This window comes from Arachis duranensis, chromosome 6 (assembly GCF_000817695.3).
Source record: "Arachis duranensis cultivar V14167 chromosome 6, aradu.V14167.gnm2.J7QH, whole genome shotgun sequence".
Taxonomy (NCBI): domain Eukaryota; kingdom Viridiplantae; phylum Streptophyta; class Magnoliopsida; order Fabales; family Fabaceae; genus Arachis; species Arachis duranensis.
Window position 1 is genome coordinate 55,942,758 of NC_029777.3, and position 12,395 is coordinate 55,955,152.

Consider the following 12,395-nt stretch of genomic DNA (forward strand, 5'->3'; position numbering starts at 1 on the left):
TTGGTGAAGGTTGAACACCATTACATCCCTGCAAACTTTATCATTTTGGATACTAGGGAAGATGAGGATGACTCTGTTATCCTTGGCAGATCATTCCTAGCCGCTGCAAGTGCTATAATTGATGTAGCTAAGGGAGAACTAATTTTACAACTATGGGAGGATCACATCTTGTTCAAGATTCCTCATCCCAACTCTCCCTCTAAAAACACAGAGATAACTATGCAATACTTAGTGTTCCAACTATCTCATTCAGTATAGAGCTTTACTAAGCCCCTACTCACCAATTCTAAGTTTGGTGTTGGACAGTCATCATCAAGCTCTAAGAAAGATACTATGAAGAAAGTACCTAAAGGCTAGAGGGACAAAAAGGTCCCAACAGAAGGCCTTTCACTTGGCATGAGAGTTGTCTTCACCAAGAAACCAGTCATACGACATATAGTGAGTCGTATCCTATCTCTAGAGCATGTGGAGTTCATTCATGAAAAGACAAGAAGAAAGTTCACTATAAGGGGCGAAATTCTGAGACCGTATCGATCTCCATGATGAGCAAGCTATTAACGTTAAAAAAGCACTTGTTGGGAGGCAACCCAATCTTAATTATTATTACTTATGTTTTTCTTTAAATTTGTTTTTCCTAGTTTTTTTTTGTAGGTCAATGATCATGTGCAGCAGTCAGAATAGAGACAGAAAGGTTCAGCAATGAAAACAAAGCACTCTGGATAGAGTGTCTTGCTGGCATTCAAACGCCAGCCAGGGAGCACAAGCTGGGCATTCAACGCCCAAAATGGCAGCCTTGTTGGCATTGAACGCCAGCCTTGGGCAGAGCTTGGGTGTTCAACGCCTCAATCAGCAGCATAGCTGGCGTTGAACGCTAGCCAAGAGCATGGTATTGGGCATTCAACACCCATGAAGAGGGCAGGGAATCTAAATTCCCTAGCCTCTCTGGACCAGTGGGTCCCACAACAACTCTACCTACCTCACTTATTCTCTCTTCTTTTTCACACTTTACCATACACTCTTCCCTATAAACCCTAGCCTAATCACATCTATATCACTTCCCCAAAACCATCATAACTCCCACCAACTCCCACCCAATTTAAAATCAAATTTCCCTCCTATTTACCCTACCCATGACCGAACCCTAACCTAGCCCACTCCTACAAATACCCCCTCTTAATAACCCTTCATACACACACTTCATATACCCTAAAGCCCCGTTGGCCAAATTGCTTTCTTCCTCCTTTTTCTTCTATTTTCTTCTTCTTTTACTCCATTCTTCTCTTTTATTTATTTTTGCTTGAGGATGAGAAAAGCTTTTAGGTTTGGTGTGGGAAAGGCATTACTTTTTGCTTACCATTACCACTGATGGCACCCAAGGTTGGAGAACCCTCTAGAAAGAGTAAAGGAAAGGCCGTAGCCACCACCTTTGAATCTTGGAAGATGGAGAAATTCATCACCAAATCCCACCAAGACCACTTCTATGAAGTAGTGGCAGAGAAGAAGGTGATTCTTGAGGTCTCTTTCAGGCTTAAGAAGAATGAGTATCCAAAAATATGAAGAGAGATCCGGAGAAGAGGATGGAAAGTCCTAACCGATCCCATTCAAGAAGTTGGGATTTTAATGGTGCAAGAGTTCTATTCTAATACATGGGTCCCAAAAAACCATGACATTAGCGTGAACCTAAATCCTAAAAATTGGAGCACCATGGTCCAAAGAAGAATCTTGGACTTTAGTTCGGAAAGTATGAGGTTGGCGTTCAACTTGCCTTTGATGCAAGAAGACCCACATCCTTACACTAGAAGAGTCAACTTTGATCAAAGGATGGATCAAGTGCTCTCAGACATCTGTGTGGAAGGAGCATAGTGGAAAAGGGATTCCCAAGGCAAGCCTACTCAACTAAGAAGGCTTGACCTCAAGCCTCTAGCTAAAGAATGGTTGAAATTCATCCAATGCTCCATTATTCCTACTAGTATTCAGTCAGCGGTGAACATTGATAAAGCCATCATGATTCATTGCATCATGATTGGGAGTGAGGTGGATGTACATGAGGTGATACCTCAAGAATTGTACAAGATAGCTGAGAAGCCTTCCGCCAAAGCAAGGTTGGCATTCCCTCACCTCATTTGTCACCTATGCAATTTAGCTGGAATTGTCATAGAAGGAGACATCTTCATTGAGGAGGGCAAGCCCATCACTAAGAAGATAATAGAGCAAACTAGAGAGCATGCACATGAGCCTGTGCAACTGCCTCAGTATGAGATCCCTAAGATGCCTCAAGGGATGTATTTTCCTCCTTAAAGCTATTGGGATCAATGGCATACTTCCATGGAAGAATTAAGCTCTAACGTGAATCAGTTGAGGATGGAGCATCAAGAGCATTCCACCATCCTCAATGAAATAAGAGAATATTAAAGGGCTTTGAGGAAAGAACAACAAAGACAAAGGAGTGACATTGAAAAGATCAAGCACTACATTGGATCCTCAAGGAGGAGTAGCAGCCGCCATAACTAAGGTGGATTCATTCTCTTAATCCCCTTTTCTTATATTATTTTTCTGTTTTCTGTTATATTTTATTGTCTGTTCTCTTGTTCTTGTTGCATGATCATCTATGTCTTAAGGTTATAAAATATTCCATATATCTCTCACCTTACTTAAAAAAAAATTTATTTGGAAAGAATTGAGAGATACATGAATTTCAAATTATATAATAAGAATAGTTCAATTATCTTGATGTGGTGGTATTGCTTTTATTTTCTGAATGTATGACTAAATAGTGCATATTTGAAATTGAAATTAAGAATGTTGGATCTTAAAAGAATGATGAAAAAGGAAAAGTATTATTGGTAATCTGAAAAATCCAAAAATTGATTATTGAAGCAAGAAAAAGCAGCAAAAAGTAAAAGAAAAAGCTTGTTCCAATAAAAGAAAAAATATATATAATAATGCATGCGAAAAAAAAAGACCAGCAAAAGAAATAAATAGAAAAAGCCAATAGCTCTTTAAACCAAAAGGTAATGGCAAAAAGCCAATAACTCTTTAAACTAAAAGTCAAGGGTAAAAGGATCCGATGATCCTAAGAGTGTGCTTAAGAACTCTGAACACCTCTATCTGGGGATTCTAGCAAAGCTGAATCACAATCCAAAAGGGTTCACCCAGTTAAGTGTCTATGGCATTTATGTATCCAGTGATAATATTGGAAAATAAAGTGCTTAGGGTCACGGCCAAGACTCTAAAAACTGTATTCAAAAATAAAAAAGAACTAAACTAGGAGAGTCAATAATATCATCTGGATTCTAAGTTCATAAGGATGCCAACACTTTTGAGTTTCAATGGATAGTGAGATGCCAAAACTTTCAGAAGCAAAAGCTACTAAGTCCCGCTCATCTAATTGAAGCTGAGCTTCATTGGAAACTCTGAGATTTATTCTATCTTACTCTTCTTTTTATCCTAATATATTTTTAGTTTCTTAGGGACAAGCAACAGTTTAAGTTTGGTGTTGTGATGAGCGAATATTTTATACGCTTTTTGCCATCATTTTCATATAGTTCTTAGTATGTTTTGTTTAAGTTTTATTGAGTTTTCATAGGTTTTAGTGTAAAATTCACATTTTTGGATTCTACTTTGAGTTTGTGTGTTTTTGTGAAATTTTAGGTATTTTTTGTTGAAATTGAAGAGCTGGAGCAAAAGTTTGATTCAGAGGCAGAAAAAGTACTGCAGACGCTGTCTGGATCTTAGCTACTTACACACGAAAGAGCTTTTCTGGAGTTAGAAATATTTAAATAGAGCGTTCTTAATGGCTTTGGAAAGCTAACATCCAGGGCTTTCCAAAAATATATAATAGTTTATACTTTTCTTTAGAATTGAAAGTCCAAAACTAGCGTTCAACACCATCCTCCTGCCCTGTTCTGGCATCCAACGCCTGCAAGGGATTAGCCAGCGTTCCAATGCCCAAGAAGGACCCCTAGCCAGAGTTCAACACCCTAGAGGCCTCCTAGAACATGGATCTCAAGCTCAATCCAAACACTCACGAAGTAGGCCCCAAAAGTGGATTTTAGCACTAAAAGATTGTTTTATCCTTCTTATGTAATCCTTAGTCATTAGTCTAGTATTTATTTGAGAACTTTTACACTTTTCAAGGATCTTCCACCACTTTATGCCTTATTTTCGAATTCTACATTGTATTTTCTATCAGTATGTGTTTATAAACTTTCTAGGTTAAGGGGAGGAGCTCTGCTGAGTTTTATGGATTAATAAAGTACTACTGTTCTACCTCAATATGTGTGTGATTCTCTATTCTAAGATGTATATCCGTTCTTCATCATTATGAATGTGTTGTGTAAGACCCAAGACTTTTGAAAAGTCCTATTTTGAACTAATCTCAAACCATATATTTATTTACAGTTTTAATTTCATAAATTATCTTATTGAAGGTAATTAAAGGTAGATTTGATTAATTGGATTTTAAAATAAATTAAGGTTTTCATCCAAACTCTATAATTATGGATTAGTTTTCTATTTACAACTTAAAGTTCTAGAATCCAGAAGTAATGAGTTTGGGCTATTTGAGATTTTATATAATTTTACAATGATTGAGTTATTTTATCTATTTAAATTTTAAAGTTGGTAGTTGTGAAATAATAAGGATTTTTATATGATTTGGACTAAATAATTAATACTTAAAAATATTGATACTACTGTTTTGGGAAAATAAGGGAATTAATTATATTATTTCTAATTATTTGATTTGGACATTTTATTGAAAATAATTGTGAAATTGATGAGCAAATAGTATTTTTATACATTATTATTGTTGGGTTAAAATTCATTTTTAATTACTATATTGTCCCTATTTTTATTTGAAATGACTAAAATGCCCCCGGTGCACAAAATTGTGATTTCAATAGCACTAACATCTTGGTACGCACAATTGTAATCTCAACTCTTTTTCACAACTTCGCACAACTAACCAGCAAGTGCACTGGGTCGTCCAAGTAATAAACCTTACGTGAGTAAGGGTCGATCCCACAAAGATTGTCGACTTGAAGTAAGCTATGGTCACCTTGTAAATCTCAGTTAGGCAGATTCAAATGGTTATGGAGTTTTAATAATTAAAAGATAAATAAACATAAAATAAAGATAGAGAAACTTATGCAATTCATTGGTGGGAATTTCAGATAAGCGTATGGAGATGCCTCATTCCTTCTGAATCTCTACTTTCCTACTGCCTTCGTCCAATCCTTCATACTCCTTTCCATGGTAAGCTGTATGTAGGGGGATCACTGTTGTCAATGGCTACCGTCCATCCTCTCAGTGAAAAAGGTCCAGCTACGGGTTACGTAGGGCTAATCATCTGTCGGTTCTCGATCGTGTAGGAATAGGATTTACTATCCTTTTGCCTCTGTCACCACACCCTATAGTCCCGAGTTTGAAGCTCGTCACAATCATCCCATCCCAAATTCTACTCGGAATACCACAGACAAGGTTTAGACTTTTTGGATCTCAAGAATGCTACCAATTGATTCTAGCTTATAGCACGAAGACTCTGATCGCAAGGAATTGAAGGCTCTGTTATTAGGAGAGGAAATCAAACTCATGGACCAGGAATCCAAGAGATACACATTCAAGCTTGTTTTCTTGTAGAACGGAAGTGGTTGTCAATCACGCAATCATGAGTGAGGATGGTGATGAATGTCACACAATCATCACATAACTGGGTGAACCTTTTCAGATTGTGACTCAGCTTTTCTAAAGTCCCCAATTAGAGGTGTCCAGAGTTCTTAAGCACACTCTTTTGCTTTGGATCACGACTTTAATCACTCAGTCTCAAGCTTTTCACTTGGACCTTCATGACTCAAGCACATGGTTAGGGACAGCTTGATTTAGCCGCTTAGGCCTGGATTTTATTTCCTTGGGCCCTCCTATCCATTAATATTCAAAGCCTTGGATCCTTTTTACCCTTGCCTTTTGGTTTTAAGGGCTGTTGGCTTTTTCTGCTTGCTTTTTCTTTTTCTTTCTTTCTCTCTTTTTTCTTGCCATTTTTTTCACTGCTTTTTCATGCTTCAAGAATCAATTTCATAATCTGTTATCAATAACATTTTTCTTTGTTCATCATTCTTTCAAGAGCCAACAATTTTAACATTTATAAGCAACAAAATAAAAAATATGCACTGTTCAAGCATTCATTCAGAAAATAAAAAGTATTGCCACCACATCAAAATAATTAAACTAATTTCAAGATAAAATTTGAAATCCAAGTACTTCTTGTTCTATTGTATTTATGCACATTTTTCATTTAAGAGAGGTGAAGGTTTCATCGAGTTATTCATAGCTTTAAGACATAGACACTAGACACTAATGATCATGTAATGAAGACACAAACATAGACAAACATGAAGCTCAAAAACCGAAAACAGAAAATAAATAGACAATGAGATTAAGGAATGAGTCCACCTTAGTGTGGGTGGCGTCTTCCTCTTGAAGAACCAATGGAGCGCCTAAGTTCCTCTATGTCTCTTCCCTGCCTTTGTTGCTCCTCCCTCATAGCTCTTTGATCTTTTCTAATCTCATGGAGAATGATAGAGTGCTCTTGGTGCTCCACCCTTAGTTGGTCCATGTTGTAACTCAAGCCTTCCAAGGAGGTGTTGAGTTGTTCCCAATAGTTGTGTGGAGGAAATTGCATCCCTTGAGGCATCTCAGGGATTTCTTGATGAGGATCTTCCTCATGCTCTTGTTGAGGTCCATGAATGAGCTCTCCTGTTTGCTCTATCCTTTTCTTAATGATGGGCTTGTCCTCTTCAATGAGGATGTCTCCTTCTATGTCAATTCCAGCTAAATTGCATAGACGACAAATGAGATGAGGAAAGGCTAACCTTGCCACCGTGGATGACTTGTCAGCCACCTTGTAGAGTTCTAGAGGTATGATCTCATGAACTTCCACTTCCTCCCTAATCATGATAATATGGATCATGATGGCCCGATCCACAGTCACTTCAGATTGGTTGCTAGTAGGAATGATGGAGCATTGGATAAACTCCAACCATCCTCTAGCCGCAGGCTTAAGGTCTGATCTTCTCAACTGAACCGGATTGCCTCTTGAGTCTCTTTTCCATTGAGCTCCTTCCACACATATGTCCATGAAGACTTGGTCCATCCTTTGATCAAAGTTGACCCTTCTAGTGTAGGAGCGTGCATTTTCTTGCATCATTGGCAAGTGGAACGCCAACTTTACATTTTTCGGACTGAAATCTAAGTATTTCCCCCGAACCATTGTAAGCCAATTCTTTGGATTCGGGTTCATACTTTCCAACCTCTTCTTCAGATCTCATGTCGGATCTCCGGATACTCATTTTTCTTGAGCATGAAAGGGACCTCAGGGATCACCTTTTTCTTGGCCACAACTTCATAGAAGTGGTCTTGATGGACCTTTGAGATGAATCTCTCCATCTCCCATGACTTAGAGGTGGAAGCTTTTGCCTTTCCTTTCCTCTTTCTAGAGGTTTCTCTAGCCTTAGGTGCCATAAATGGTCATGGAAAAACAAAAAGTAATGCTTTTATGGTGGACGAAATTGTGATTGCCCTCTTTGTATTTGCATGAGATTTATTTAATGGCTCTTTGGCATATGTGATCACAACTACGTTCAACTTAACCAGCAAGTGTACTGGGTCATCCAAGTAATACCTTACGTGAGTAAGGGTCGATCCCACAGAGATTGTTGGCATGAAGCAAGCTATGGTTACCTTGTAAATCTCAGTTAGGCAGATTAAAAGGTTTTGGGTTTTGAAAATTAATAAATAAATAGAAAATAAAAAGGATAGAAATACTTATGTAAATCAATAGTGGGAATTTCAGATAAGCGTATGGAGATGCCGTGCTCCTCTTGAATCTCTACTTTCTTATTACATTCATCCAATCCTTCCTACTCCTTTCCATGGCAAGCTGTATATAGGGCATCACCGTTGTCAATGGCTACATCCCATCCTCTCAGTGAAAACGTTCCTATGCTCTGTCACAGCACGGCTAATCATCTGTCGGTTCTCAATCGGGTTGGAATAGAATCCCTTGATTCTTTTGCGCTTGTCATCATGCCCAGCCTTCAGGAATTTGAAGCTCGTCACAGTCATTCAATCCTAGAATCCTACTCGGAATACCATAGACAAGGTTTAGACTTTCCGGATCCTCATGAATGCCGCCATCTATCTAGCTTATACCACGAAGATTCTGTTGGGGAATCTAAGAGATATGCGTCCGGCCTAGAGTAGAACGGAAGTGGTTGTCAGTCACGTACGTTCATAGGTGAGAATGATGATGAGTGTCACAGATCATCACATTCATCAAAGTTAAATGTAACGTATATCTTGGAATAAGGATAGAAGAGAATTGAATAGAAAGTAATAATAATTGTATTGAAACTTGAGGTACAGCAGAGCTCCACACCCTTAATCTGTGGTGTGCAGAAACTCCACTGTTGAAAATACATAAGTAAAAGGTTCAGGCATGGCCGAATGGCCAGCCCCCTGAATGTGATCAATAGCCTCCTAAGATGAAGAATAAAACAAACTGAGACCAAAGATGTCTAATACAATAGTAAATTATCCTATTTATACTTGACTAGCTACTAGGGTTTACATTAGTAAGTATTTGATGCATAAATTCACTTCCGGGGCCCACTTGGTGTATGTTTGGGCTGAGATTGATCTATCCACGAGCTGAGGCTTTTATTGGAGTTGAACGCCGAGTTATAGCGTGTTTCTGGCGTTCAACTCCGGGTTGTGACGTGTTTCTAGCGTTTGACTCCAGACAGCAGCATGTACTTGGCGTTGAGCGCCACTTTACGTCATCAATTCCCGAATAAAGTATAGACTATTATATATTGCTAGAAAGCTCTGGATGTCTACTTTCCAACGCCGTTGACAGCGCGCCATTTGGAGTTCTGTAGCGCCAGAAAATCCATTTCGAATGCAGGGAGGTCAGATTCCAACAACATCAGCAGTCCTTTTGTCAGCCTTTTTCAGAGTTTTGCTCAAATCCCTCAATTTCAGCCAGAAATTACCTGAAATCACAGAAAAACACACAAACTCATAGTAAAGTCCAGAAATGTGAATTTAACATAAAAACTAATGAAAACATCCCTAAAAGTAGCTAGATCTTACTAAAAACTACTTAAAAACAAGCCAAAAAACGTATAAATTATCTCTCATCACAACACCAAACTTAAATTGTTGCTTGTCCCCAAGCAACTGAAAATCAATTAGGATAAAAAGAAGAGAATATACTATGAATTTCAGAATATAAATGAATATTAATTATAATTAGATGAGCGGGACTTGCAGCTTTTTGCTTCTGAACAGTTTTGGCATCTCACTTTTTCCCTTGAAGTTTAGAATGATTGGCTTCTCTAGGAACTTAGAATTTCGGATAGTGTTATTGACTTTCCTAGTTAAGTATGTTGATTCTTGAACAAAGCTACTTATGAGTCTTGGCCGTGGCCCTAAGCACTTTGTTTTCCAGTATTACCACCGGATACATAAATGCCACAGACACATGACTGAGTGAACCTTTTTAGATTGTGACTCAGCTTTGCTAAAGTCTCCAGTTAGAGGTGTCCAGAGCTCTTAAGCACACTCTTTTTGCTTTGGATCACGACTTTAACCACTCAGTCTCAAGCTTTTCACTTGGACCTTCATGACACAAGCACATGGTTAGGGACAGCTTGATTTAGCCGCTTAGGCCTGGATTTTATTTCCTTGGGCCCTCCTATCCATTGATGCTCAAAGCCTTGGATCCATTTTACCCTTGCCTTTTGGTTTTAAGGGCTATTGGTTTTTTCTGCTTGCTTTTTCTTTTTCTTTCTATTTTTTTTTCGCCATTTTTTTCACTGCTTTTTCTTGCTTCAAGAATCAATTTCATGATTTTTCAGATCATCAACAACATTTCTCTTTGTTCATCGTTCTTTCAAGAGCCAACAATTTTAACATTCATAAACAACAAGATCAAAAATATGCACTTTTCAAGCATTCATTCAGAAAACAAAAAGTATTGTCACCACATCAATATAATTAAATTAAATTCAAGGATAAATTCGAAATTCATGTACTTCTTGTTCTTTTGAATTAAAATATTTTTCGTTTAAGAGAGGTGAAGGATTCATGGAATTATTCATAACTTTAAGACATAGTTACTACATACTAATGATCATGAAATAAAGACACAAAACATAGATAAACACAACATTAAAAACCGAAAAACAGAAAGAAATAAAGAACAAGGAATGAATCCACCTTTAGTGGCGTCTTCTTCTTGAAGGACCAACAATGTCCTTAAGCTCTTCTATGTCCCTTCCTTGCCTTTGTTGCTCCTCCCTCATTGCTCTTTGATCTTCTCTTATTTCATGGAGAATGATGGAGTACTCATGATGTTCCACCCTTAATTGTTCCACATTGTGGCTCAAATCTTCTAGGGAGGTGTTGAGTTGCTCCCAGTAGTTGTTAGGAGGAAAGTGCATCCCTTGAGGCATCTCAGGGATTTGTTGATGATGAGCTTCCTCATGCATCTCTTGAGAACCGTGAATGGTCTCTCTTGCTTGCTCCATCCTCTTCTTGGTGATGGGCTTATCCTCTTCAATGGGGATGTCTCCTTCTATGATAACTCCAGCTGAGTAACATAGATGCAAATAAGGTGAGGAAAAGCTAGCCGTGCCATGGTGGAGGACTTGTCGGCTATTTTGTAGAATTCATTGGAGATGACCTAATGAACTTCTACTTCCTCTCCAATCATGATGCTATGAATCATGATGGCCCGATCCACAGTGACTTCAGATCGGTTGCTAGTAGGGATGATGGAGCGTTGAATGAACGCCAACCATCCTCTAGCTACAGGCTTGAGGTCCAGTCTTCTTAATTGATCCGGCTTGCCTTTGGAGTCTATTTTCCATTGAGCTCCTTCCACACATATGTCCCTAAGGAATTGGTCCAACCTTTGATCAAAGTTGACCCTTCTTGTGTAGGGGTGTGCATCTCCTTGCATCATGGGCAAGTTGAATGCCAACCTCACATTTTCCGGACTAAAATCTAAGTATTTCCCCCGAACCATTGTGAGATAATTCTTTGGGTTCGGGTTCATACTTTGATCATGGTTCCTAGTGATCCATGCTTTGGGTTCGGGTTCATACTTTGGGTTGGTTAAGACTTCCCAACCTCTTCTTTGGATTTCATGTCGGATCTCCGGATACTCATTTTTCTTGAGCTTGAAAGGGACTTCAGGGATCACCTTCTTCCTTGCCACAACACCATAGAAGTGGTCTTGATGGCTCTTGGAGATGAATCTTTCCATCTCCAATGACTCGGAAGTGGAAGCTTTTGTCTTCCCTTTTCCTTTTCCAGAGGATTCTCCGGCCTTAGGTGCCATTGATGGTAGTGGAAAACAAAAAATATTGTGCTTTGACCACACCAAACTTAAAATATTGCTCGTCCTCGAGCAATAGAAGAAAGAAGAGAAGAAGAAGAAGAAGAAGAAGAAGAAGAAGAAGAAGAAGAAGAAGAAGAAGAAGAAGAAGAAGAAGAAGAAGAAGAAGAAGAAGAAGAAGAAGAAGAAGAAGAAGAAGAAGAAGAAGAAGAAGAAGAAGAAGAAGAAGTTGTGTTGTGTGAAAATGAAGTAGAATGGAAGGGTATATATAGGGAGAGGGGGTAGTGTGTATTCGGCCATTTAGGGTGGGAATGGGTGGGAAAATGTTTTCGAATTTTTGAAAGTAGGTGGGCTTTATGGGGAAGAGTGGATGGATTTGAGTGGTGAAGGGGGTGATTGGGAAGAGGAATTGAGGTGATTGGTGAAGAGTGTTGGGAAGTGTGACATGGGGAATACAAATCACAAAAATAGGATTAGGAGGTAAGGTAGGAATATAGTAGGTGGGGATCCTGTGGGGTCCAGAGATCCTGAGGTGTCAAGGAATTCCATCCCTGCACCAAATAGGCATGTAAAATGCCTTTGCACACCATTCTGGCGTTTAAACGCCCATTGGTGCACGTTCTGGGCGTTCAACACCCATGTAAAGCATGTTTCTGGCGTTGAATGCCAGTTTCATGCTCCTTACTGGCGTTCAACGCCAGCTTTTCTTCTCTAGGCACATTCCTGGCGTTCAGCGCCAGAATGTTGCTTGTTTCTGGCGTTCAGCGCCAGAATGATGCTCTGTTCTGGTGTTGAACGCCGGCCAGATGCATCTTACTAGCGTTGAACGCCAGCCTGTGCGTCCTCCAGGGTGTGAATTTTTTCTTCTACTGTTTTTGATTCTGTTTTTAATTTTTATGATTTTTTCGATCATGTACCTAATAAAACACAAAATAACAATAAAATAAAAATTAGATAATTAAAATTGGGTTGCCTCCCAACAAGCGCTTCTTTA